Genomic DNA, 26,257 nt, shown 5'->3' on the forward strand with positions numbered 1-26,257 from the left:
ATAATCGTTCATATCGGCATTGCATCGATTCTTACGTCCGGTGTTCAATAAATACTTTATTGTCTGTATATTTGATTTATACATACACAGATATACAGTCTGAAATGTCTTGAGAGAAATACCATTACTTAGGATTTGGTCCAACCCAGTTTAATGATAATGATAATTGATAATGATAATTTTATTTCCAAAAAAGATGTTACACATTTGTCACTTAAATCTCTAATTAAACCTAAACATAAATTATGATATTAAATCAGTGACAAGTAAATTAGCATCTGCCGCTAAACTAGGTATAACCTGTGTTTCAGCATGCAGCGCCCATTACCCGTTAGAAAAAATTATACATGGAAATAGCTACTTAGTCTAAAATTTATAAATAATAGAGTATGGATAGGTACTTCAGTAAAAAAGTAATCACATTAGGTATGATACAAAAGAAATACAATACAGATTAAGCTATTTTTGTTAGTAACTACATTGAGATTAAAGATATACTTACTAAGATAAACATTGGAGGTACAGTGTATTGAAAATCACAATATGGAATTGATGACAGTTAGGTACAAGAAAATTAAGTACGGTGCATCTATTACTGCAACACAACCAGAAGATCCTCAGTATCATTATAAGTAAGGGAAAGTAACAATTTAGTGACTTCTTTTTTAAAAGAACAATAGTTTAGGTGATGTATGAATTTAATTTTGTTAACTTTATTATACATAAATGGTCCGAGAAAAGAAAAGAATCTGCGTATATAAGTAGTGCGGAAGCGCTCAGTCTTACATATGTTGTGTTTGCGACGTCTATTTTTTATTGAAGGATTAAATATGACTGCATTATGCTGCTTCCTTAAGATACTAAGAAGAAAGAGTTGACGTACAGTTAATACCTCGCAAAAGTTATATAAGAGTGTTGTGGGATAAAGAAACGGACGAAATGTACATACCTTTAAGATAGCGCGCTGGGCAACTTCAGCTGTTTTTAGATACGACTTGGGTGCACCTCCCCAGGCTGATATGCAATAACTTATAATTGACTGGCAGAGAGCTAGGTATACTTGTTTTAAAGTGATAGGTTCAAGAATGTGTCGCAAGGTCTTAAACACATAAATCAGTTTCCTGATTCTGCCAGACAAAAGATCGATATGGGGTTTGAAGCTCAGGTTGCTATCTATGAGGACTCCTAAGTATTTAATCGTAGGTACACGTTGAAGTGGTAGACACATACAGTTCCTAAGGTTAGGTGTTGCACAATGATGAAAGTGTAAAGATAAGTCCTCCTTTGGTTGGCCAGAGCTGCGTATTGAAAAAGTGACATATTTTGTCTTGTCTACATTGAGCGATAGTAGATTCTGGCTCAACCAGTCCCTGACAATATTGCACCCATGTTGGGCAGCTTCAAAAGTCAGTTCCCAGGAGACAGCAGCGAAAACTAAAGCAGTATCATCTGCATAGGAGATTGCTTTGCCTTGAGGTATATTGAGCTGTAAGAGGTCATTTATGTATACTAGGAATAGAGTAGGACCCAAAATACTACCCTGTGGGACTCCATAATGTACAGGCAGTGTTGAACTAGTATGTTCCCCAATGGAGACACATTGAAATCTATTTGATAAATAATCCCTAAAGAGATCAAGTTGGACGCCTCGTACTCCCAGCCTTTCCAACTTACGTAGAAGAAGTGGGACAGAAACCGTGTCAAAGGCTTTAGCAAGATCTAGATAAATTGATTCTTACTTTTATCCAAATTTGCGGCGATAGAATTAGTTAGGTTCATAACAACGTCTTCAGTAGATTTATTTCGGCGGAAGCCAAATTGGTTTGGGGACAGCAAATTGTTATTTTCAAGGAAGAGCACTAGCCTATTATTAATAATTTTTTCTAAGATTTTGGATAAGGAGGGTAGGATAGATATTGGCCTATAGTTACTGACACGATTTCTGTCGCCACTCTTGTGAATTGGGTGCACGTTAGAAATTTTAAGGGCAGTAGGGAAAGTTCCCCTTTGGAGACACTGATTGAAAATGAAGGTAAGCAGAGGAACAAGGTAGTCTTTATGATCTTTAAGGATTTTATTAGATATTTTGTCTATTCCAGTAGCACACACAGATTTTAAATCTGTTATAATATGATCTACCTCAAGTTCGTCCGTTTCAGCCATAAAGAAGGATTTACTATTTAAAGGAATATGATTACAAGGGTCACTTTTATTATTTTGAGGGATACTTTGCGCAAGTGATTTCCCTACGTTAACAAAGTATTCATTAACTTTATTAACTTCTGTCTGAGGAGAAGAATCAGATGAGAGGAGTTCGTTGGAGTGTTTATAAATCTTAGATGTACTGGTAATAGTGGAGGTTAATATAACATATAGCTAAAAAACATAGCAAGTGATTTGCTCGCAACGAATAGCATTCGCTTTATGAACGCGCAAATGCTGCTATAATTATAACGCGACGCGCCCTCGCGATCTTAGCTCGCAAAATTGGACAGCGTCTGCCCGCGGCCGTTGCCACGACGCTACTGCTAGAAATAGCGGAGCGGCTCCGCGATTTCTCGCAGCCGCGAGACGTGGCGCGCGATAACCGCGCAGGCGATATTCACTTGCTTTGTAGCGTCTCGCTCTCTCAACGGTGCAACGTCGCGCGACTCGCGTGTGAGAGAGCGAGACGCTGCGAAGCTGCAAGCTTCACTACGCAATAGCGCTCCGCTATCTGCTGAAATTAGCTCCGCAGTCGCGATTTGGCAACGGCCACGGGTGGCCGCTATGCTAATTGTTCCTCGCGCAACGTTACGAATTACGATCGCGTTGTTTGTTTTGTTGCATTTGCGTGCTGTAAATAAATATTTGTAAATATACATAGTAATAAATAGTTTAAATAGTAACGTATTAAAATAGGTATAGTGTTTATTTAGGTTTAGTGTAAAATTGAAAATAAATAGTGTTTGTGTAAGTGTAAATAGGTACTTTCTAACGGACAATTTGGTTCTGAGGACAATTTCGTATTTTAAATGTTTTGTGATTGTGTGTGATTGAACTTTGACTGGACAATTTACCTATCTTTACTTTACGTGTGTTTTCGTAAGTGGATGAAACATTGAAAGGATATTACTTTGTGGTTTTAAAGTGTTTTGTGTAAATAGTTATTGCAATTAAAGAACGTTTGACAATAATTCATAAAAATGAAGAGAAACAGTGATGTGCCATTATGGAAACAGTGATGTGCCATTATAGACAGTCCTAAGCCTGTAAAGTATGAAGGAAAGTTCTTTTTTTTCACAATTTTTTTTTCTATCCATTTTTTTTTTTTGCTCTTCAATATCGTTATAATGTAGCGGATTAAATAACCTGCTATAAATGTGTAACATAGCGTCTGTAGCGTGTTATCGAAATGTAGCCGTTTTTCCCACCACTAACTGGTAATGCTCTTGATCGCATGCCAGAGTTTCTTCGAGTCATTGCCAGAATTTGATATCTGTTCTTTGCGTTTGCTAGATACAGATTTAATTCGCGTAGGTATTATGATCTGCAATTTACTTATAAATGTGTCGGTATTATCTAAGTAAGTAATAAATAAGTAAGTAATATTTTTATAGTTAGGTAAGGTCTCGTGGATATTTAAAATAGAACCTAAGCATCAACTTTTTACACGTTTATTTTTTGTGCAAAATATCTTTAAAGTCATGTCGAATCTAAATCATCATACAGAGCAGAAATTTATCAGTGCTCAAACTGAAAGCTGATAAGTATTTTAAAATATTTATAAATACTTTATAAAAGGAATTAGGTATGTTGTTATATTTATATAATATTGTAGTTTATGTCGATGTCCTGTACATTGATCAAGATAAATAATTGACTGATAAATATCATGACATGAATGGCTATTTATAACAAAACTTAAAAAAATATGACCTACCTACTTAAATAATAAATAATGCGTACGACTATAATCCCTTTAGAGGCGTCAGAGGTGACTCTCAAGCAAACCACCCACTTTTCGCTGTACATTTGTAGTTGTTCTCACATGATAAGTCGCGTCACCTAATATAATCGTGATAGTATTATGTAGGATAACGCAACAGGCAAAAATCTTGCATATACCTAGCAAACAACTAGCCTTCATGACACGCACTGATAAAATTCTCCACTGTTCCACGGCGTCGCTTTGCCACCCCACTTCGGTGGAACAAGTAAAAACTCCTGCGTAGCTCGCTGGAATCTGACCACAATAACTAACCCATAAGAGATAATACCACTTTTTGCCTCCTAAGCGTGTGTCAAAATGGCACAAAGCAGGCTAATTAAGCAGCACTTAATTTGAAAGTAGGTACATATTTCGAAATTTAATTACCTTTTGATTGGGTGGGGTTGAGTTTTTTGGGAACCTTTATGTTTTATTGATATATTTATGATTATGTTCAGTCAGTCCTTTGTGCTTCAGCACCTTTTGGGTGGATTCATAATTAATTGCATTGGTCATTACAAGTGTAAATACATAGGTACTTTTAAATCCCTTTACCTTATAATCAAACCAACACTGTGTTTTGTATGGAAATACATGGAAAATTAAGATTTCTGCGGTATACACATATTTTATCATATTATTATATCTTTCCACACAAAGGTTGTCTGTAAGTAGGTAATCGATTTTAGTATCTTATATATATATATCTCTCTCTATGTTAGAAAAAGTTATATCATTGTATCCTGATTTTGTGTAGAATAGGTATCTTTCTATATCTATGATAGTCTAGCTAGATTCACTAAACTGCCTGGTAGTTTATTTCATACGATTTTGATAGGTTGTACCTACCAGTCATCGGTATGTAGAGTTAATGAAACTGGCAGTACAAGTAATAAAAAAAGCATTAACAACCTAATGAAAGATAAAGTAAGGACTTACCGATAATACGGGAACGGCTGCGGCACATGCAAGTCCATGGGCATGGCTGCATGAGGGGCATGTCCGTAGTCATGCTGGATCATCCCGTGCACGCCATGGCCCAACATGGCCGCCCACGGCGACGACGCAAAACCTCCGCCGTGTTCCATCGCTGCTCTATGATTGTCTATGGACGCAACACGCGTTCCATTTTTGAAAACACTGGCTGGTTTACGAATTTAGATTTAAAACTATAACACTTCCATTGTTTGAAAATAGTTTGGGTCACTGGTGTTCTAATTTTGAATTCAGTTGAGAATTTTATTTCAGGTTGCACATGCACTTATTTCACTGGAGAAGGAAGAGCTGTAAATGTGAGTTATTGATTTTATTTATTGAATTGTATTATTTTAATTCCCTGAACCTTGCCATGGTATTGAGTCATTAACTATGCTGCCAGATAATTTCATAAGTTTCTTTACACTCCGTTTAAAATATAAAATCCACATATTATAATCTTACAAGAAAAGTGTAACTTAATACCTGCTCAGAAATAATTGATTGCTTCTCACATTTTAATAACGGGTTCCAATTCAAATACTAGAAAGATTTTTGTTGATTTTGTCATTCAATTATACGGTTGATGCTTCTTGGATCTTTGCTAAATAAATACTAACAGGTTTTCCTTGACATCTTTATACATAGACGTAGGTACTCAAAGGGAATTAAGTAATTTAAATTTGTTATAGCCGTTGGTTATACACTCACGGGGAATAAAAAAGATCCACTCACAAAATTCTGAAAACAAAAGCCCCCGATTTTTTCAGAGATTTTAATTAAAATGTTAACAAAATACCTACTATCGTTTTAGTTGGTAATATCCTGAGACTCTGTTAAATGCTAAGCTAGCCTTTTCGTTTCGTTTTTAGTAATTTGGTGCTTTCTCAGTGGAACCTTTTCATTGCCCGTGAATGTATTTTCAGATATCTTCGGTAGGCTGTAATTATTAACTTCTGATTTGTTTTTAAGATAACTTTATTTATTTTCTATATTAGATACTACTATTATAAAATAACTTATAAGTAGATAATATAAATTTTCAAATTAAATAATTAGGTACATACTAAAAGGTTATAAGTATAAGTCATAAAATCATATATACCACAAACAGCGCCAAGAAATAACCCCAAAATCCTATAAGTAAGTAGATCTTTTATCATTTAAGATCTATCTATAATTTTAAGATAAAATTATTTGAATAAGAGCTCCATTAAATAATTAATATTAGTTTACGTATAACATGACACCAGTGGGCAAACAGTAGGTAATGCATTGATTTACCAACAGATATATTTGTAGGTGGGTGGGGTATTTATCGATCAATATTGATTCTTAAGATTGCTTAAGTTGTCTCTCTAGCTTTTGTCCCTTCGTACTTACAAATGTTTTAAATATAGTTTTTTTTTATTTATAGTAGGTAAGTATAATAAAGTAAATGTAAGTATTTTGTTTGTATTAATGTTAACTTTGAAATATACTTTCAAAGTTAACATTAATACAAACAAAATACGAAATCAACGCCGTCGTGAAAAAAAAATATTAAAAAGGAGGACTTTAATAAAGAAAGATTTTAAAGAAAGATTATATCCATGAAAGTCCAACATCAAATGGCCTCCATTTTATAAATATTTAACTGCGGTTGGTTTTAGAACGCTAACGCCGTTGAGTAAATAAAAATATTCTATTCTATTCTCTATAATAATAACTAGGTATTTAAGTACATAAAAATATGAGTAAGTAAGTAGGTATATTTGGAAATATTAAGGTAACTAAACAAACAAGTAAACGAATCAGTATACAAGACAAGTGATCCTAGGCCACCGCGGTGTATCATCCGATATGTTGACTCTTGACTTATCCCTTGCGTTTGCGCAACAGTTTTCGGCAATTAGCTAAGTAAAGTATTTTTCGGTTATTAGCTGAGTATTCAGTACGCATGACCTCTTTTTGTTTTATTAACCTTATGTTGTTAAGTTTGTTGTTCACCGGCAATTTGATATGTTTGTCTAAATTAGGTTACCTAAGTTGTTGTGTTTAGTTTTAAAGTTAGAGTTGTTTTATAGAGTCCCCTATTGTTTCTTCAGATTAATGAATTGTTAGACCGTACAGTTATTTAATAAAGATAGAAAAGTTTTGTTTTAATCTTAATCGTTAACAGTAAGTGCAATATAATGTAGATCTTTTCAAATTTGTCTAAAAACTGAAGACATTTTCAGCAATTCCTTCTCATCAAGCCGCTGCGAGGTTAGATAACTAAAAAACTAATTTACCTAAAGATGCAACAATCCAAACTTCATAAAAAGTTTTACACATACTCCAAATCACTTCAGGGTTATCACATCAAAGTCCGAAACAGTCCTTAAAAAGTCCATAGACTAAACAAACGCACAAGACACTTTAAGAAAAAAAACTTCGAAATTTAAATAAAAAAAAAAACAAAAGCGCGCGAACGTGAAAAACCTCGAACTTCCGCGCTCGTTCAGAAACCGCGTCCGCGTCCTCAACATTTACATTTCGGATATCGGTATCGAGGCACACGTGTGCCGAGTCGGTCGGTCCAGCGGTCATTGAGGGAATCTGCTATCAAAACTACGCGAGCGTGCGGCGGCGCCCGATGTGTGCGCTCGAACCGGCCCGGCCATGACGGGCATACGAAACAAGCCTGCACGGAGGCTGTATACCTACGTATACCCATCGAATATCCGAACGTGACGTCTCGCGTAATTGGGTTACTTTTACGTGACGCGCCGGCGTGTCACGTCGCTAACTCGTCTGATATTTGGGGGGTGTGTCCTAATTACGTTTTGAACGCCAGCGAAAGTCTTCAAGTTGGGTGCGAATTTTATCCAGGCTGTTTGGTGAGGTGACCTTTGCCAAAAAACAAAACATTAAAATCCTTTTTAACTTTTTAACGCCGCTGAAAATCCTTTTTTACTTTAACTATGAAAATAAACTGTTTTGTCACAAAATAAAATGATATTACATAAATTAAATAAGATCGTGTGATCTGCAGACATATTCTCACACTTACACACTACACGACTATAAAGTCACCTTCGACCTAACCTCAAACAATTTTGACATCATCTAACTGTCAAACGTGTCGGCAGTAACCAAAAAACCCTGGCCTGCCATCTCGTAGTGTAACCGTACGAATCAGGGGCCAGATAGCAATGGATGTCTCAGTATACGGTAATAATTGTCGCAAATTGGTTCGCATCATGGGTATAGTGACATCTAACGGTGTTTGATGACTCAGATCCATTCATTTCTTGTCGTACATACCTACTTTAATTTATAATTTATGCCGGCTTTTGTAGTTTCCCAGACTACACGTAATATCTACTAGTATGTAGAGACGATATATTAAATGTATGTGGTTTATAATGTACTCAGTGGTTATAATAATATTTAACATCTTTGTCAACCAGAAAACCAAAAAGAGAAAAAAAATGTTCGCTATTTGCTAATTTCTTACTGTGTTGTTGGTAATCATCTTGCTACGTTGGTTAATTCCAGAAATCCCATTAGGAGATAAGTAAACACAAATTAAAATGGCTGCTTAATGCCTCCTAAGCGTGACTTCTTATATAGTTTCCAAAGTGTTAATGATGTCTTCATCATCATTGACTTGGCACGCGAATGCTTCATCAGCTTATCATTGACAATCATGCAAAAACACCCTTTTTCATAATTATCTCTACAATCATACAAAAAGACCCCCTTTCCTACATGTGCACTCATACGATAAATAGCTCTATAATGCATTTTTTCATACATGGCATAAAATCTAGTGTGTCTTGCCAAGTACCTATGAAAAAATGCAGTTTACATTCCCATGCAAAAAAGCTATAAGTAGGTAAGTACTTAGTTTTTTTTTAATAAGGAGGTTCCTAGTCTGTTTCAATGACTGTTTCGTAGCATAAAAACTATTTTACGGATTAATTTCTAAAAAGTGTCGTAAATACTTAAATGAGTAGTTTATTTCAATAACTAAGTATGTATGGTGCTTAAGTTTAACTAATAAGCTGGAACTATCATACCTTTCTACTTATCATTTAACTTAAGGGTCAAGTTATACAGGGTGATGCAAAAAGGTAAACTAAGCCGAAACGACCATGTGCAGCATGTTATATCTAAGCCCGAAACTGAAATCAGAATTTCAAAATTCTTGAAAATTCGTTTTAAAATACTTACTGAAATAAAATTCAATAATTTGAAACATACCGTTTCCCCTTCCCTCTATAGTAGGTATTTAGGCCTTTTCAAACAAAAATATTAATGTCAATGAAATCAGAAAATAAACGCGTAAGTACCTAACGGATACAAAAACACAACACTTACTGATTAAAAAACCTGTTTAAAGCATGAAATTCACTAAAACCACATCTAAAAGCAAACTCAAACTCGCAGCAGTCATAAGAAATTAAATTCCGATCTATTTGTGTAAGCTCTCGTTCTGACCTTAAGAGACCGAGCGTGATAGGTATACCGCGATATCACCGTCTCGAGTGCCAGAACACGGCGCGCTGATTGGTCGTTGATCACGCGCGGTAGGCGTTGGGCGCGCCCCATTGGCTAGATGGGCGTGGTGAAGTGACAAGGTGTGAATTCTAGGCCAGATAGTAATAAATTGGTTTAATAACGCTAGGTGCTTTTAGAGTTTACCTGTTTTTATAGTCTCGTAGCGGCGTAGCGCTACGCGGCGGCGGCGTAGGCGTATTATACTTCGTTCATTTATTAGTGAAAATAATTTGTTATTCTAGTTTTTCTTTCAATAACATTATTTTGAGTAGTGCTTTAACGTACTTATAAAGTAGGAATATTTTTCTATTCAGAATTAATCCAATTTAGTATGTATAATGTTAACCTCAATACTTATCTCTGTCTTTAATTTTCTTTAATCTTAATATGCTTATTTTGTTTCAAAACTTACCTTCCATGACCTAAATACGTAGCATATTTATAAAAATAACTTACAAGGTTAAACTCTACACACCCTTTACCCCTGCTGTATAAAAATATCCTCTATTTTGTTAACAATAAGCTCTATATTTTCCTCGAAAGATCCTTGCTAACTAGTCATTGGTATGCGAGCTTCGTTCTACGCGCAATCGATGGAGGTAGCTGAGCGCGTGAAGGTTGTTTGGAAGAGACTGCTTGACGGCAGTAAGTCTGGCGTTACTTCAATAAGGTGGGCTTGACCCGATATGGACTTTTTACTTAGTCATGACTTTTTAACTACTTTTTAAATTATAATAAATCTTTATTTTAGGCCTGTTTATAAGACAAATAAATGTACTTTTTCAATTTTAATCATTAGTGGAAAACATATTTTGATTTTGATGTATTTAATGGGTCAAAGGTCATTCTGAACAATGATCCACTAGGTACTTGGTACAAAAATTGGAGATGCCGGGGATCGAACCCGGGGCCTTTCACATGCAAAGCGAACGCTCTACCACTGAGCTACATCCCCAGCTGGTATAAACTGAAGTAAATTTAATATGCATCGAATAAAATTAATTATCTAACTACTAAAGTGCAGTAAAAACGCACATCTGAATAAATAAAAGATATAAATTTCAGAGATCAAAGAAGATCTTGTTGTTTATTAAATAGGTTCGTAAATTATGTACTTACTCAAATACTTTGTTGGATTAGCTGGTACACTTGTTAGTTTATAGTATCAATACATAATACTATAGAACAACGCGGACTCGGGTGATTCATACTCATTGCATAATACTATGCACTAATTTAATAAATTGTGACTACTGACACTTTAATGCCACAAAATATAATAACTGCCAATTTTAATTAGATACTTTTGACCATAATATTATGTTGTGCTGTGTATTTCTTTATGCACCAATGAACGTCAGAGCCCTAAGTCATACTAGAGTCCGCGGTCTAAACCTAGACCTACTATGGTCTAAACCTCCTCGTTAGAGAAGTAGATAGATAGATAGAACATTCTTTATTTGTACACAAGTATTATGTTCCTTGGTCTAAACCTAACTCGTATCTTATTCAACCGCCTGCTTAGCACCATCCTTATAATGCACTTACGACTGATAACACAAGTAACTCAGGAATTTCTTACATTCAATAACCATAATTAGACCATAGTTGTCCAGAACAGTCGTACAATTTATCCAAAGAACAAAACCTTAACGGACCTAAAACTCCGTAGCTTCAGCTATTCAGAAACTCTGCATTATGCCACAATAACGTTATTAGTTAAACCGGTATAATTCCGGTACGGTACCGGTATCGTATCGATCGTAGCGTACGTGATACGGGTACGAACCGGAAGGGGCGATTCTCATAAAATAATTGTTCTTTTGCACTACGTTTCTACGTTAGAGGATTGGATGTTGAAGATAATTATTTTCTGCTTAGTGCCTGTTGCACTTGCACCATGACTGGATAAGTTATCTGTGTGATAGAAATCTAAGATACTGTCGTTGTCGGAAATATGAATTATGTGACGGTGGTGAACACTAGACCTACATAGACTAACGCTTGTCCCCGTGGTGAAAAGAATGGCCATTCATATTAGTGGTCGCAGACTGCACAGTTCACAGGGTGCAAAATCGTATACAAAGTGCAAAATTTTATAGATGTCAATTTGATGTGTTTACATGTAGGTAGTGTTTACCAGGAAAGCTCGACAATAGGGGCCTTACCACAAAAACTTAGACAGTATTTAACAGTTGTTTAGCGCTGTCAAACGCCTACAAAATCTGTCAAATTTCGTTTTAAACACTTGTTAAATAGTGTTTAAAGTTTTTTGTGGTAGCGCAGTATGTAATTTTCCCGTGTTTAAAGTCCAATTTACAATATTGGTATATTTTTTAATGAATGCTTGAATAAAAAATTGACAGCGTTTAGTATGTTTTGTTGGCCATATTATAAGTTAACATTTTCTCGCATACAAAGTGGCTCCTCTAGTGAAAACTATCATGAAACTTTAGACACATAATGTATATATGCAGATGACAGAAGAAAACCTAAACTTTTTTCGTTTTCTTAAATTGAAAAACCCGTACTAGAGGCTCAGTTAGCCCAAATTACCGAAACTTACACTCACAGAGCTGGTGGTAGGTACCTACAGTCGCGAGGCAAACCGTATCGATCCCAGTGGGACGTGCCTCGCGTACCAACTGGGTCACTCGCCGCCTAAACACTGGGGGGGTTTCTCTATATTATAAATAAATATAAATATAAATATGTGGGGACATCTCACACACGGCCATCCGACCCCAAGCTAGGCAGGACCTGTGTTATGGGTGTCAGACAGCTGATATATCTACACAAATACATAGATAGATAGATACTAAATATAAATATCAACACCCAAGACCCGAGTGCAATTATCTGTGTTTAAACAAATATCTGCCCCAGCCGGGAATCGAACCCGGGACCTTCAGCTCAGTAGTTAGGGTCACTAACCACTGCTCCAATCGGTCGTCTATTAAGGCCGATACACACACTGTTTAGTGCGAGTGTTTAGTAGACTTACATCGTACATTGCTGGCCTTGTTGTATAGTATTTGAAAAACTTTTAAATCTGCCATACATTATACTCAGCAATGTATGACTACTGAACACTCGCACTAAACAGTGTGTGATTCGGTTTTTACTCTTCTTATACCTACCGAGTAGAGTGGCGAGACAGTCAGTATCCTCGACCGATCCTCGGCCAAAGAAAGGCCCGCAATTGACCGATTGCTTGGCCGAGGATACTGTCTCGGCCACTCTACTCATTAGGTGTAATCAGGGAACCTATATACGATGAAAAACTAACCCCCAAATTCATAGAGCTTTTTGACACTTTAAAATAGGTTTATAACCTCCTGACACCTGGCGTGCTATGAGTAGGACATTGAAAAAAAATATAATATATAGTTTAAAAATACCTAGGTATATTAAAAGTTTTATGGAGTATCCCTGTTATTCCTTTAAAGTTTTATAAAGTACCTATCCCTTAAACAATTTGTTCATTGACAAAGTGACAAAACAGTTCAGTAGTATTTTTTTTTTATTTTTTAAAAATTTATTAACAATGTATACATTTATACCTCTCGGGGTCAGGAGGATAATTGACGTTGTGATATACGAATTTCAACCTTTTTTATTGACGTGAAGAGTCGAAACTCGTGTGATTCAAAGTCAATTTTAACCTTGTTGTAAATGATGATGGGCACCAATGTATGGAAGCTGGGACCATCTAATAGAAATGAGTGATACGTCGTTGAAAAGGTATTTTTTTGCAGAATATGAATAACGAAAGCGCCAGTCCTGATCTACTGTCCAATTAGAATAATTGTACCTTGAAAGTTTTTATATTTTATTTCTGTATTTTTTTTTTTTGTTATTTTTTCACATTCATTATTAATTTTTATAACAAAATGATCATCATTCATTATAATATTATATGTGTTTATTATCTCAGTCAATAAAACCAGTTAAAAGTAATTTCTCTCATTTTAATAATACGTGTTTACGTGTATTACGCCCTAACTGTCACCAGGAGAGAGAGTGCAATTCCATAGAAAAATACTTCCTTATTCTGACGAATATATTTCAAAATGGACAACTTATACGGATTTGTCGTCATAATATTTTTTTGCTCACTTGAAAAGAGCTATCCAATGATGTATGTCTCATCTTTATTGGACATAGGTCCCAAAACGCCCATTGTCATTTACAATACGCTCTATGAATTTGAGGGTAAGTTTCAGAGCTCTGCTATTGCGCGAGCCACGACGCTATCTCGTAGTACGTTTTTCGTCAGTATAGAGTCCTTCGTAAATAACACCATATAAAAACTGCAAAACGTTGTATTTTGAAACTTCAAATAGTTTTCAATAAACTGAAAATGAGGGGCCAAAAAGTTGGAGATGCCGGGGATTGAACCCGGGGCCTTTCACATGCAAAGCGAACGCTCTACCACTGAGCTACATCCCCTGATGATGATTTCGCTTAGAAATTTAAATTAAATTGTAGGACTGTTAGTTTTTATGTTTGGAATGTGCCACCTGGACAAACTTTCGAGATTAAATACTTAAAGTCACCTTTGTCTATCGAAAGGTTGTCTGTTAGGGATTGCTATAAGCAATAAAGCCTCCTCTTAGTACTATTAGCAAAGCTCGTGCTGAGCTGAAAAGCTAGGTGTGAGTTATTAATATTATTATATCGATAAAAATAGAAGTGCAAAAAATCAACTCCAGAATACTGAGGCAAGCGCTAGATTGCTCACTCGTGACTTGGGCTCTGAGTAGGTATAATAACTAACAATAAAATGGAGATGCCGGGGATTGAACCCGGGGCCTTTCACATGCAAAGCGAACGCTCTACCACTGAGCTACATCCCCTGATGATGAATTAACTTAGAAATTTAAATTAAATTAAGTATAGGATCAAGATAATATTTTTCTAATGACTTATTATTAATTATTATGTTTGTTCAGGTTGCATTTAAAAATGCAGTTCTAGTTCAATGCTCATTCAATATCAGGGGATGTAGCTCAGTGGTAGAGCGTTCGCTTTGCATGTGAAAGGTCCCGGGTTCAATCCCCGGCATCTCCAACTTTTTGGCCCCTCATTTTCAGTTTATTGACTACTCCAAAATACAACGTTAGGCAGTTTTTATGTGGTGTTATTTACGTATTTTTTAAATACCGAGCTATCATCAACATACTTATACAAACGAAGTTCATACAGGGAAAAAAAGCAATTTTATCAGTAAAAACTGTTTTCAGGGGAAAGGAAAGTAGTTCACATCATAAATGAATTTGCTATATAAACACATTTTAAAGTGAACAGCCCAAGTTGGCTTCTTTAGGAAAATAATTATAGAGAACAAGATGTTCCCGCGAGCTTCGCTTCGCCTTAATAAGTTTTCCCATGCGAATACCGCAATAAAAAGTAGCCTATGTTTTAATCCAGGGTGTCAGCTATATACCAAATTTCAATAAAATCGGTTCAGCCTTTTTATGTGAAGAAGTAACAAACACACACACACACACACACACACACACATACTCAGAAACTTTCACCTTTATAATATTAGTAGGAAGTAGGATAGTAGGATTAGTAGGATGATTCTGTAACACACCTTTCTGTTAATAATTTAATGAGAAATGCCTAAGTTTGTCCATCTATACAGAGTGTCACAAAGGTAGTATACAAAGCCAAACTGAGGTGACTCTGGGTCATTCTGAACAACTTAGAAATTCTACCACTTTTGGAATTTCTCGAAAACATATTTTGCTTCCCCATCGAAACTTTGTTGGTCACATGACTTTTTACGACGATATTTTTTTTAAAGTCGTGGAACTAAATTTGTTTAGACTTATCCCTCTAGATCCCTCAGACTAGACCGTCGATTCACCTCCCCTTTCGGATGAATAAACCACTTTTTCAGCGATCTGCCCCCGTATTTTGTAACTTTTTGAGAGTTAGCAACCGGTGATAATTGGCATCAACTTAGAGACTTATTAACCGAAAACACCAAAAATCTTAGTGAAAGAAATATGCAAGAAGCCTACCAATATATCCTTACATTCAACATAAACGTTTGTGAAATCAGATAAGTCAGTAAAAAGTTATTAATTAATAATGCTCTAAGTTGACAGCCATTTTATACCAACCAACCCCACTCGGAGTTACATAATACGGGGGCTGTATACTTGTATAGACAGATACACCAAAGTCACTCTGTCTTGCTATACCATTATGGAAGGAAATGAAGCAGCAAATTTTTGACAGTTATGCTGGTTATGAAACCCTTCCTAGACGCTTCACCACTTTTTTACGCTGGCTCCAAAAAGTTGGAGATGCCGGGGATCGAACCCGGGGCCTTTCACATGCAAAGCGAACGCTCTACCACTGAGCTACATCCCCTGATATTCAATGTGCATTAAAATAGAAATGCATTTTTAAATGCAAACTGAACAAACATAATTAGTCGTAGAAATTAAAAATTAACCAATATAGTTTTCTCATAAGTACCTACTCGTGGTACTTATGAGAAAACTATATTGGTTAATTTTTAATTTCTAAGCTAATTTATCAACAGGGGATGTAGCTCAGTGGTAGAGCGTTCGCTTTGCATGTGAAAGGCCCCGGGTTCGATCCCCGGCATCTCCAATTTATTTTTAGTTATTTATATACTCAGAGCCCAAGTTATAAGTGAGTAACCTACCGCTTACTTCAGTATTCTGGATCAAGTTGAATTATTGCAACTCTATTTTTATCTCTAGTTTTTAGCTCTAGCTTTGCATCACCTTTGCAGCATTTCAGGATACAATACCTATTTATGCTACACGTACCATCCATAACTATAGGTTCTATTCTATTTTATGGATGGAGTTAATGCAAAACTTCAGAAGTAAGAATCATGGAAATAATAAGCACCTACTTGTAATACGTAGCGTTGCTTGCCCTCAGGGCTTGGACCGAAGCTTTTAGACTAATAGGGAAAGACTTAGGCCAACACTAGAAAAATATTTGTGAATCCAGATTTAATATCGAAAGTTTTGTCCAGATGGCACATTCCAAACATAAAAACTAACAGCGCTGAGAAACTTTAAAGCAAAACAAACAATGACCATAGACTAGCCCGCGTCGGGAATCGAACTCACGACTATAGGTGTGAGCCCCACTATAATACTTTACAAAACGCATGACATAACAAGTGACGTTGCGCGGGCGCAGGCAGATTGGCCTTCGACCCGTCAGACCATCGGATTGACACCATTGAATTTAATTTACCACTTTTTCAGCGATCTGTATAGACAGATACACCACTTTCGCTGTCCTACTTTGCCATTATGAAAAAAAATAAAGCAGCAAATTTTAGACAGTTATCTGGTTATTAAACCCTTCCTTAACCATTTAAGGCTTTTATAAGCTGGCTTCAAAAAGATGGAGATGCCGGGGATTGAACCCGGGGCCTTTCACATGCAAAGCGAACGCTCTACCACTGAGCTACATCCCCTATTGATAGCGTATTGTGAAAATTGTTACTGGCTCGTTTTTTTCATTAGTTAGCTTGGTTTTATTGGCAATTTAAATGCAATTGGATAAACAAAACTTACTTTATTTTATACAGCAAAATACCACTAACTAACCAAACAAACATCGTTGAAAACTAATTTAACTGCAGTTATGTCGGTGCCTTTCAAAGGGTTCTACCTTTTTTGGCATAAGATTTATTTGCCTAATCTCGTATTGCATAGTAACGTTTGGTCAAAGTCTCGTTACGCCGAAAATCGTATGGCATAAATCTCGTTTAGTAAAAAGTTATTTCGCATAACATTGTTTAGCCTAATAATGGTATGGCCAAATCTTGAATAGCCTAATAATGCTATGGCATAGGTTTATACAAAGTAATGATATTCGTTTGGCTTTAACTTTTACGGAGCGTCTCCCTACATAGCGCAAACTGGTGCCTTGTATTGTTTCCGCTGTTTGGAAAACGCTCCGCTCCGCTTCGCTGCGCTCCGCTTTGGTTTTGATGAACATGTGCACCTAACACGCTCCTCCTCGCTTTGCTCGTCGTCGCACCTATTTTTTGGTTTCGATCTCATGGGGTTTGTAATAATTATATTGGTCGTTAACTTTCGATTTTTTGATCATACAATATCGTGATTTTCGGGATGTAGGAGAAAAATACCACAATTTTTACATTTACTACATACTTAATATATTATTTATTAAGATAACATTAGGAGAAACAAGATTATACATAGGTATAGACGAACATAAATTTGAGCAAACGAAACTTAGGTGTTTAAAGATTGTGCCTAAAGAGTTTTAGACGAAACGAGCCTTATGCCACATAAGTCTTGGCAAAGTGATGGTTCGGCCAAAAAAGTTTAGACCATACGAGTTATGCGAAATGAGTTTTGGTCAATAAAGATTATGCCAGATGAGCGGAACCCCTTTCAAAGTTTCGATCAATATTTGTAGGGTTCTACCTTTTTTGGCATAAGATTTTTTTGCCTAATCTCGTATTGCATAGTAACGTTTGGTCAAAGTCTCGTTACGCCGAAAATCGTATGGCATAAATCTCGTTTAGTAAAAAGTTATTTCGCATAACATTGTTTAGCCTAATAATGGTATGGCCAAATCTTGAATAGCCTAATAATGCTATGGCATAGGTTTATACAAAGTAATAATATTCGTTTGGCTTTAACTTTGACGGAGCGTCTCCCTAGTCTCCCTACATAGCGCAAACTGGTGCCTTGTATTGTTTCCGCTGTTTGGAAAACGCTCCGCTCCGCTTCGCTGCGCTCCGCTTTGGTTTTGATGAACATGTACACCTAACACGCTCCTCCTCGCTTTGCTCGTCGTCGCACCTATTTTTAGGTTTCGATCTCATGGGGTTTGTAATAATTATATTGGTCGTTAACTTTCGATTTTTTGATCATACAATATCGTGATTTTCGGGATGAAGGAGAAAAATACCACAATTTGTACATTTACTACTTACTTACTATATTATTTATTAAGATAACATTAGGAGAAACAAGATTATACATAGGTATAGACGAACATAAATTTGAGCAAACGAAACTTAGGTGTTTAAAGATTGTGCCTAAAGAGTTTTAGACGAAACGAGCCTTATGCCACATAAGTCTTGGCAAAGTGATGGTTCGGCCAAAAAAGTTTAGATCATACGAGTTATGCGAAATGAGTTTTGGTCAATAAAGATTATGCCAGATGAGCGGAACCCGTTCAAAACTCCTTACTCCAAGGAACATCAAAATCAGCGCTCCAAGGAGTAGAACGTTAAAGAGGAAAAATGTTCAAAACTCCTTATTCCGAGGACCGTCAAAGTCATTGGTCCAAAGAGTCCACAGCTTTCAGTCTCGCGGCGGACGGGTGCGCGTCGATCATGATCCGCGACGAAAAAATCGCTTCCAAGCTCTATCGATCCACGACATTGACAGATCCAGCCGCCGCCAGGGCTGGCTGGAAAGTAAAATTCAACCACAAACAAAAGTTTCGTTCGAAATTTAAAAAGTTGCGTTCGAAAATGAAATGTTTTATTGAGCGCTTTGGAGTATCGGGGAACTGTTGATGATGAATTCATGAAAGAATCATAATGAATATTTTAAAAAAGTACGTCAGATATACATAGCATAACATAATATACTACCGCTGTACACTTACTAATTTAGCTAAATACCATCTTAATAATTATAGTGAAGAGTTAGAAAAACTTAGTTCTGTGACTGAAAAAAGTTGGAGATGCCGGGGATTGAACCCGGGGCCTTTCACATGCAAAGCGAACGCTCTACCACTGAGCTACATCCCCTGATACTTTACAGTCCTAGAACTAGATCTGCACTCATGAAAATAGGCCATTTGTATTTATGTATTTAATCGACCTTACATCCTAACTAATATTATAAATGCGAAAGTAACTGTGTCAGTCTGTCTGTCTGTCTGTTACTCTTTCACGCCAAAACTACTGAACGGATTTGAATGAAATTTGGTATACATACGGTTAAGACGCTGGGAAAGAACATAGGCTACTTTTTATCCCGGAATTCCCACGGGAAAACTTTTTAAGGCGAAGCGAAGCGCGCGGGAACAGCTAGTAACCTATAAAACGTAATATGTAACGGCTGATTAAACAATAGTATGACGAATGTTGAAAGAACGAATTTACTCAACCTGAAACTATAGTAGTTTAACTGGAGTGTTTACCTATCACTAAATAACATTAAAGACATGATGTACATAGCCTATTGACGACTTTGAACGCCTCCTGTACTTACCACACACACACACACACACTCACGCCTTGTACTAATGTACTCCCTTGCGGGGTAGGCAGAGGTGCATTGCTGCACCCACTTTTCGCCAGAGTGTTCTGTTAGTCCCAATGTAATAGGGGGCGGGCCTATTGCCATTTTACGGGCACATCCAAGACCCGAGAACAAATATCTGTGTTTAAACAAATATCTGCCCCAGCCGGGAATCGAACCCGGGACCTTCGGCTCAGTAGTCAGGGTCACTAACCACTACGCCATTCGGTCGCCAATTACATAGTATATATTTTTTGGGTTCCTGAGTATCATTATTTATATTTCTTAACCAAAAATACAGGACACTGAAAGTCTTTCTTAGAGAAGTTGGGGCTGTTTTTTTTATCAATCTACATTGTTATACCTTAATCTTAGTAATCCAGCCATAGCCACCTGTCTGAAATATTTTTTATTGGAAAGTAAGTATTGGCAACCCTAGAATAATATACATGACAGAGACGCCGCAGTGACATGTTTACGGGCCAATTATTTGTATGGATTCCGCCTCAATAATGATTTCTTGCCGCGCCGGGAGCTGCCCTAATAATATTTAATCTTTTTCTTTAAATTTGAACATTTTAGCTGTACTATATATTTTTTTAAATACTAAGTACTTAATTTACGCAAGTAAAAGCCATGAAATTATCCAAAAAGCACTTCAATATTGCAGACCCAAAAGGATATATGTATAAGTACTTACTTACTTATATACCAACTAAAAAGTTTATTGGTAATTTTAAACCTTTTTTTAGGTGGGTGAAGTTAAATGGCTAGGTACCTATAAAGGGCGTATTTCGACCAACTTTTCCTGATGATCATTTTGATGATAATGTAGAGTCAATTATATTGATGCGAGTTTTCAAATAATTTCATATTTTAATTCGGAATTAAAGTTCATCTGTCATCTCAAACTCGTCAGGACAAAAAAAACGACCAATCCAAAAGCCCCAAACTCAAAAGCTCAGTGATTGTTTGAGCTTTCTCACAATTCACTCACCACTGTCGATTCACTCTTTGTCCTTTATATTACAAAAACAATCTAAATTCGACTCTACTGTACTGGCTATAAAACCGAAGTAAAGTTTTTGAAAGTAATGAGGGGGACAAGATATAGTGAACAGTCGATGGTTCATCGATCGATCGTTAGTTCTGGATGACGAGCGACAGGTGCCGGCCTGTGCGGGTTAGTTTCGTCTCGATAATGTTTTTTAATTCCAAAATCTAGATTAGTTCTACACAGCTATGTGACAATAAATAATCATCAATGTATGTAAGTATTTTGCAATTAAGATAATTATGCACAAACAACTCTTACAAGAAGCACAAACTGTACCTACATACATAGTTGACATTCATGTCGTTGGTTATCAATGACCAAATATGACCTATTCATCGTTTACTCACCGATATATTTTTTAAAGAACTACCTACAAATATAAATATGTGCGGACATCTCACACACGACCATCCGACCTCAAGCTAGGCAGAACCTGTGTTATGGGTGTCGGACAGCTGATATATCTACACAAATACAAAGATAATATCAACACCCAAGACCCGAGTACAAATATCTGTCTTTAAACAAATATCTGCCCCAGCCGGGAATCGAACCCGGGACCTTAGGATATAACATACCGCTATTCTTTACCATTATCACATTGCGTTTTTAGGGGGTATTAAAACCAAAACCACCCATGTTAAATGTACAAGACGGAACAAACCCCGATCATTGTCCCCGTAATTATAATGTAATTAATGTAAGGTTTAATTAAAGTCATCAGATAACAACCTCGCTGGCTTATTGATGCACCAATTAATGCAATTAAAGACCTGTGCTTTTGGCCTGATCGATATGTATCGCTTCATGAAGGCTTTTTAGGAAGCGGCTAGGCGTTTTATAAATTGCCTGGTTCACCGGCTAGTCTAGGCTGTTTTTTTCAGGCTTATTTCTGTGTTACTGGGGTGGTATAAGATAATTTAAGGTCTTGCTAAAACCTAACGATATCATGACAATAATTCTGAAGTTTTAAAAAAGCGTGTTCTACTCTACCAATTTATAACTATACTAAAAACCATTTTTGTGTCTAACCATGTGAATGATAATATGACGGGGCATAGTGATATTTTTTTATAGAAAATAACTTAAAACACATTATGCCTATATTTAGCCAAGCCATTAATACTATAATTAAATGAAATTTATGAGACTTTAAGTGCTAAGTATATTAATAGGTGTCGTACAAAATTAAAAGAAAAAATATAAAAAAGGCATCCCATAATACCTATATAATTGCTAAGACATTACAAATTTAATTATAGCAAACAATTCGGTGAACAAAAACAACAAACAAAGATATTTAACGATTATAACATTCTTATTGGCAAAACCAAATAGGTATGCACTTACCTCTAATTATTAGCAAATTGGAACCTTATTTTTATGTAAGTAGGTATATAGGTATATGAAATGAAATATAAAGTTATATTACTTATTATAATTTTAAACTACCCTTCAAAAACCGTATACTTAAAATCGTAAATTCTGTCTTGTTTTGTTTTTATTTATACGAGACAAGTAAAGGTGTGATAATTAACAGGGTGAGACTTTCATATGCTTTGGGATATTCCCGAAAAAAAAAATCTACTTCCCCTTCACAGTCTCAAATAAATAACCAATTTACGTATGGAGAAGCATCTTTTTTTTCGTTTTATCTTAAGGTCATTATAACAAAAGTTGTTTAGAATGAAGAGCTCTGTAACATACTTCCGGATGTGCACATATGAAAGACTCACCCTGTATTATCCTTACTAATCCTTACTAATATTATAAATGCGAAAGTAACTGTGTCTGTCTGTCTGTCTGTCTGTCTGTCTGTCTGTTACTCTTTCCCGCCAAAACTACTGAACGGATTTGAATGAAATTTGGTATACATACGGTCTAGACCCTGGGAAAAAACATAGGCTACTTTTTATCCCGGAATTCCCACGGGAAAACTTTTTAAGGCGAAGCGAAGCGCGCGGGAACAGCTAGTACAGTTATAATCCAAGCTCAGAATCTCTCTAAAACTTAGATTAACATTTATTTATACGTGCGTTCGATTGAATCTGAGGTCTAAAACAAGAGCTCATCATCTTCTAATGTATTTATTAACTATCAATTGTAGATTAATACTGTTTCAATGAATTGTAGATAAACCAATACTAAATAAATTAAAATTATACATCTGTTAAATAAGCTACGGACAAGAAGAATTCAGCTAAGATATGAGCTGCTAAAAACTGTACTCATTCAACGTGTTTGTGGTTATTCGAAGGAAGGTAAATATACCCGCGATATTTTACAAATATGTATGTATGTGGTTGTTAATAGAGGCCTAATTCCAGCGATGTGCTTTGAAAAAATAACTCCTCCCGAAAACCTCACCATCAAAAATAATACTTTGAAACCGATTTCACTGGCCTAAGCATTTTCTTTTCACAAAAAGTAAACTTAATGAACTTAACACCTTTTTATATCAAAGCTTATTGTCAGGCACGAGGCCTGCATAAATAACTCACCCGCCAAACGTACAACAGCTCTGAGTGAGAAAATGATAAATATTTTAATTAAAACCTGGGCTTTTTGCGTGTTTCCACGCCTAAATGCCTTATAAGGATGCCCCTACGTGGGTCCGTTGCTTACCCTCACTTACTGGTTCTTTTCAGCAGTATAGCATTATTTAATTTTGAAACAGACGAGACGGTATCAAAAAAAAATCATACCTAAGACTTCCCAGATTTTATTCAATTCTAAATTGGCACTTGTCAATTTGTATCAGAAATAGACATTGAGTATGAATGGTCTGGAGACGAAATAGGCAGACGTTCCCCTCTGGCGGGGTGGAAGGCCAGAAAGGCCCACCGATTTATAAAAACTAGTTGCAGTCTCAATTTTCACTAGACTAAATCTAGTTGGCAAAGCGTTCGTTTCATAGAAAATGATTTGTTTACATACTAAAATGACAGCTTCAATTCATAGAATATCCGGATTCCGGATTTGATCACAGATTTGGTCATGGTTTATTGTTATTAGCTGTTTCCTAGCAACCAATGTGAAAAAAATGCAATAGTGATGTACCGGTATGTAGATATGTATTAATCGACAAAAAAGGTCATAGTTGGGAAGCGTCCGTAGTCGAATTGGCTTCAGTAATCGTAACTGATCACTGAGGTTAAGCAACAACTGACACGGTCAGCCATTGGTAGGTACAGCATGAGTTACCGATTTCAAATGGTTCTTTTCTGGATGCTTCCGTGCTTCGGACGGGACGTTAAGCCGTGGGTCCCGGTTGCTGCTTCGGCAGCAGTCGTTAAGCCTAGTCAGAGGCCGCCCGAAGGGGCGGCTTGAAAGCATCTGACCGTCGGGTTGCTCACTTACTCGACAACTTCAGTGCATTGTACTCATTCAAAAACGGCGATACGGCTCGCGACCTATCACGTGAGTATAAATGTACAGCGAAAAGCGGATGACTTCGTTTATTAATCATTCCTAATTAAATTTAACTATACCTTATTAATTTGAAATTAGTATTTCTAACCCATGTTCTCGAATTCATCGATAACACTTATCGATAATTGTTACATCCATTGGCAAGAAAAATGAAGACACTGTGTTCATTATTAAATGTCACTTCACGTAACACTTATTGCTGGGAATTAAAACTCATAATGATATGTCCCATGAGACATAATCATGGTAAACGGTAAAATTTCCCCCCGCAAAAATTGGCAGACTTTTTTGTATCAAGAAAGATCGCTATGACGCTTCCCGAGGGTACACCCGAGTCCGCGTTGTTCTATGGAAATAGACGAAGAATTCAAACGTTTGTTATGTCAAACCCATAGAACAACGCGGACTCGGGTGTACCCTCGGGAAGCGCCATAGCGATCTTTCTTGATACAAAAAAGTCTGCCAATTTTTGCGGGGGGAAATTTTACCGTTTACCTTGATTATGTCTCATGAGACATGTCATTATGAGTTTTAATTCCCAGCAATAAGGGTTATGTGAAGTGACATTTAATAATGAACACAGTGTCGTCATTTTTATTGCCAATGGATGTAACAATTATCGATAAGTATTATCGATGAATTCGAGAACATGGCTTGGAAAATAATAATTATAAATTATTTAAATTATGAATTAAACGAAGCATTTATTTATATAAATATGTATTAATTATATTATACTTACTAACTTTTGTAACTATCATCACGACCCATTTCGTCCCCACTGCTGGGGCACGGGTCTCCTTTCAATGAAGGAAGGGTTTTAGGCCTAGTCCTAGCTTGTGCTGGAAAAGTTATTGGGTAAGTGGGCAACCCGACTGTCAGATGTTTTCAAGCCGCCCGAAGGCCTCTGACTAGGCTTAACGACTGCTGCCGGAGCAGCAACCGGGGCCCACGGCTTAACATGCCGTCCGAAGCACGGAAGCGTCCAGAAAAGATCCACTTGAAATCGGTCACCCATCCAATGGCTGACCGTGCCAGTTGTTGCTTAACCTCAGTAATCAGTCACGATCACTGAAGCCCGCTCGACTACGGACGCTTTGTAAGATATGAAAGAAATATTTTGCAAAATAAAATAAATTGTGAGATCCTTTAACTATGACCTTTTTTGTCGAACAATACATAATATCTACTTACTGGTACATCACTATTGCATTTTTTTGAAATTGGTTGCTAGGCAACTGCTAATAACAATAAACCATGACAAAATCTGTGATCAAATCCGGAATCCGGATATTCTATGAATTGAAGCCGTCATTTTAGTATGTAAACAAATCATTTTCTATGAAACGAACGCTTTGCCAACTAGATTGAGTCTAGTGAAAATTGAGACTGCAAGTAGTTTTTATAAATCGGTGGGCCTTTTTGGCCTACCACCCCGCCAGAGGGGAACGTCTGCCTATTTCGTCTCCAGACCATTCATACTCAATGGTCAAACCAGACCAAAGATCAATCAAAGTTCCTTGTTAAAAAAATTTAGTTATGACGATGACGGTGGCAAAATTAATATTTAAGTATGCCTTTAGAAAATTTCCATTACCCGAGTAAAGTAAACGACAAATGAGGCGTTTGTTAAAAAAAAAAAAGTTCCTTTTTGGAGAAATAGATGGCGTTGTCTGGGGTTGTACCAACTTTCAAACCCTCAGAACACACTCAGATCACAATATGTTATTCTGTGAGGCTAACAAAATGTGAAAGTGACGTAGGTACGATGTCACTGTTGTTTCAGCGTTCAGTGCGATTGTGCGTACAGCCGTTCTTTTCAAGTTTTCTCAGTTTCCTTGTGTTTCTGCTCCTCCTCCCTTGATACTGTAGAGTTAGTGCACTTGAGATAGTGACTCTTTTGAAAATCACTTGGTATGAAATGATCCAAACACAACCATGAATGTTTTCGCAGTTTCCAATCAATTTTTCGCACATTTATCCGAGTCG

The 26,257-nt window shown here is 36.5% G+C and overlaps 8 non-coding genes across 8 annotated transcripts; 2 read left to right on the top strand and 6 right to left on the bottom strand.

The window, feature by feature from the left end:
• Nucleotides 1-10,355: 10,355 nt before the first annotated feature.
• On the bottom strand, nt 10,356-10,427 carry Trnaa-ugc. The gene has a single exon. It is a non-coding gene; the product is annotated as a tRNA-Ala (tRNA).
• A 3,425-nt stretch (nt 10,428-13,852) lies between these two features.
• Trnaa-ugc lies at nt 13,853-13,924 on the bottom strand. Its single transcript has one exon. It is a non-coding gene; the product is annotated as a tRNA-Ala (tRNA).
• Nucleotides 13,925-14,259: 335 nt separating this feature from the next.
• On the bottom strand, nt 14,260-14,331 carry Trnaa-ugc. Its single transcript has one exon. It is a non-coding gene; the product is annotated as a tRNA-Ala (tRNA).
• A 142-nt stretch (nt 14,332-14,473) lies between these two features.
• Nucleotides 14,474-14,545, top strand: Trnaa-ugc. Its single transcript has one exon. It is a non-coding gene; the product is annotated as a tRNA-Ala (tRNA).
• A 1,245-nt stretch (nt 14,546-15,790) lies between these two features.
• On the bottom strand, nt 15,791-15,862 carry Trnaa-ugc. The gene has a single exon. It is a non-coding gene; the product is annotated as a tRNA-Ala (tRNA).
• A 174-nt stretch (nt 15,863-16,036) lies between these two features.
• Trnaa-ugc lies at nt 16,037-16,108 on the top strand. Its single transcript has one exon. It is a non-coding gene; the product is annotated as a tRNA-Ala (tRNA).
• Nucleotides 16,109-16,886: 778 nt separating this feature from the next.
• Trnaa-ugc lies at nt 16,887-16,958 on the bottom strand. The gene has a single exon. It is a non-coding gene; the product is annotated as a tRNA-Ala (tRNA).
• A 2,253-nt stretch (nt 16,959-19,211) lies between these two features.
• On the bottom strand, nt 19,212-19,283 carry Trnaa-ugc. Its single transcript has one exon. It is a non-coding gene; the product is annotated as a tRNA-Ala (tRNA).
• Nucleotides 19,284-26,257: the final 6,974 nt, after the last annotated feature.

The sequence above is a fragment of the Plutella xylostella genome, chromosome 7, assembly GCF_932276165.1.
Source record: "Plutella xylostella chromosome 7, ilPluXylo3.1, whole genome shotgun sequence".
Lineage (NCBI taxonomy): Eukaryota > Metazoa > Arthropoda > Insecta > Lepidoptera > Plutellidae > Plutella > Plutella xylostella.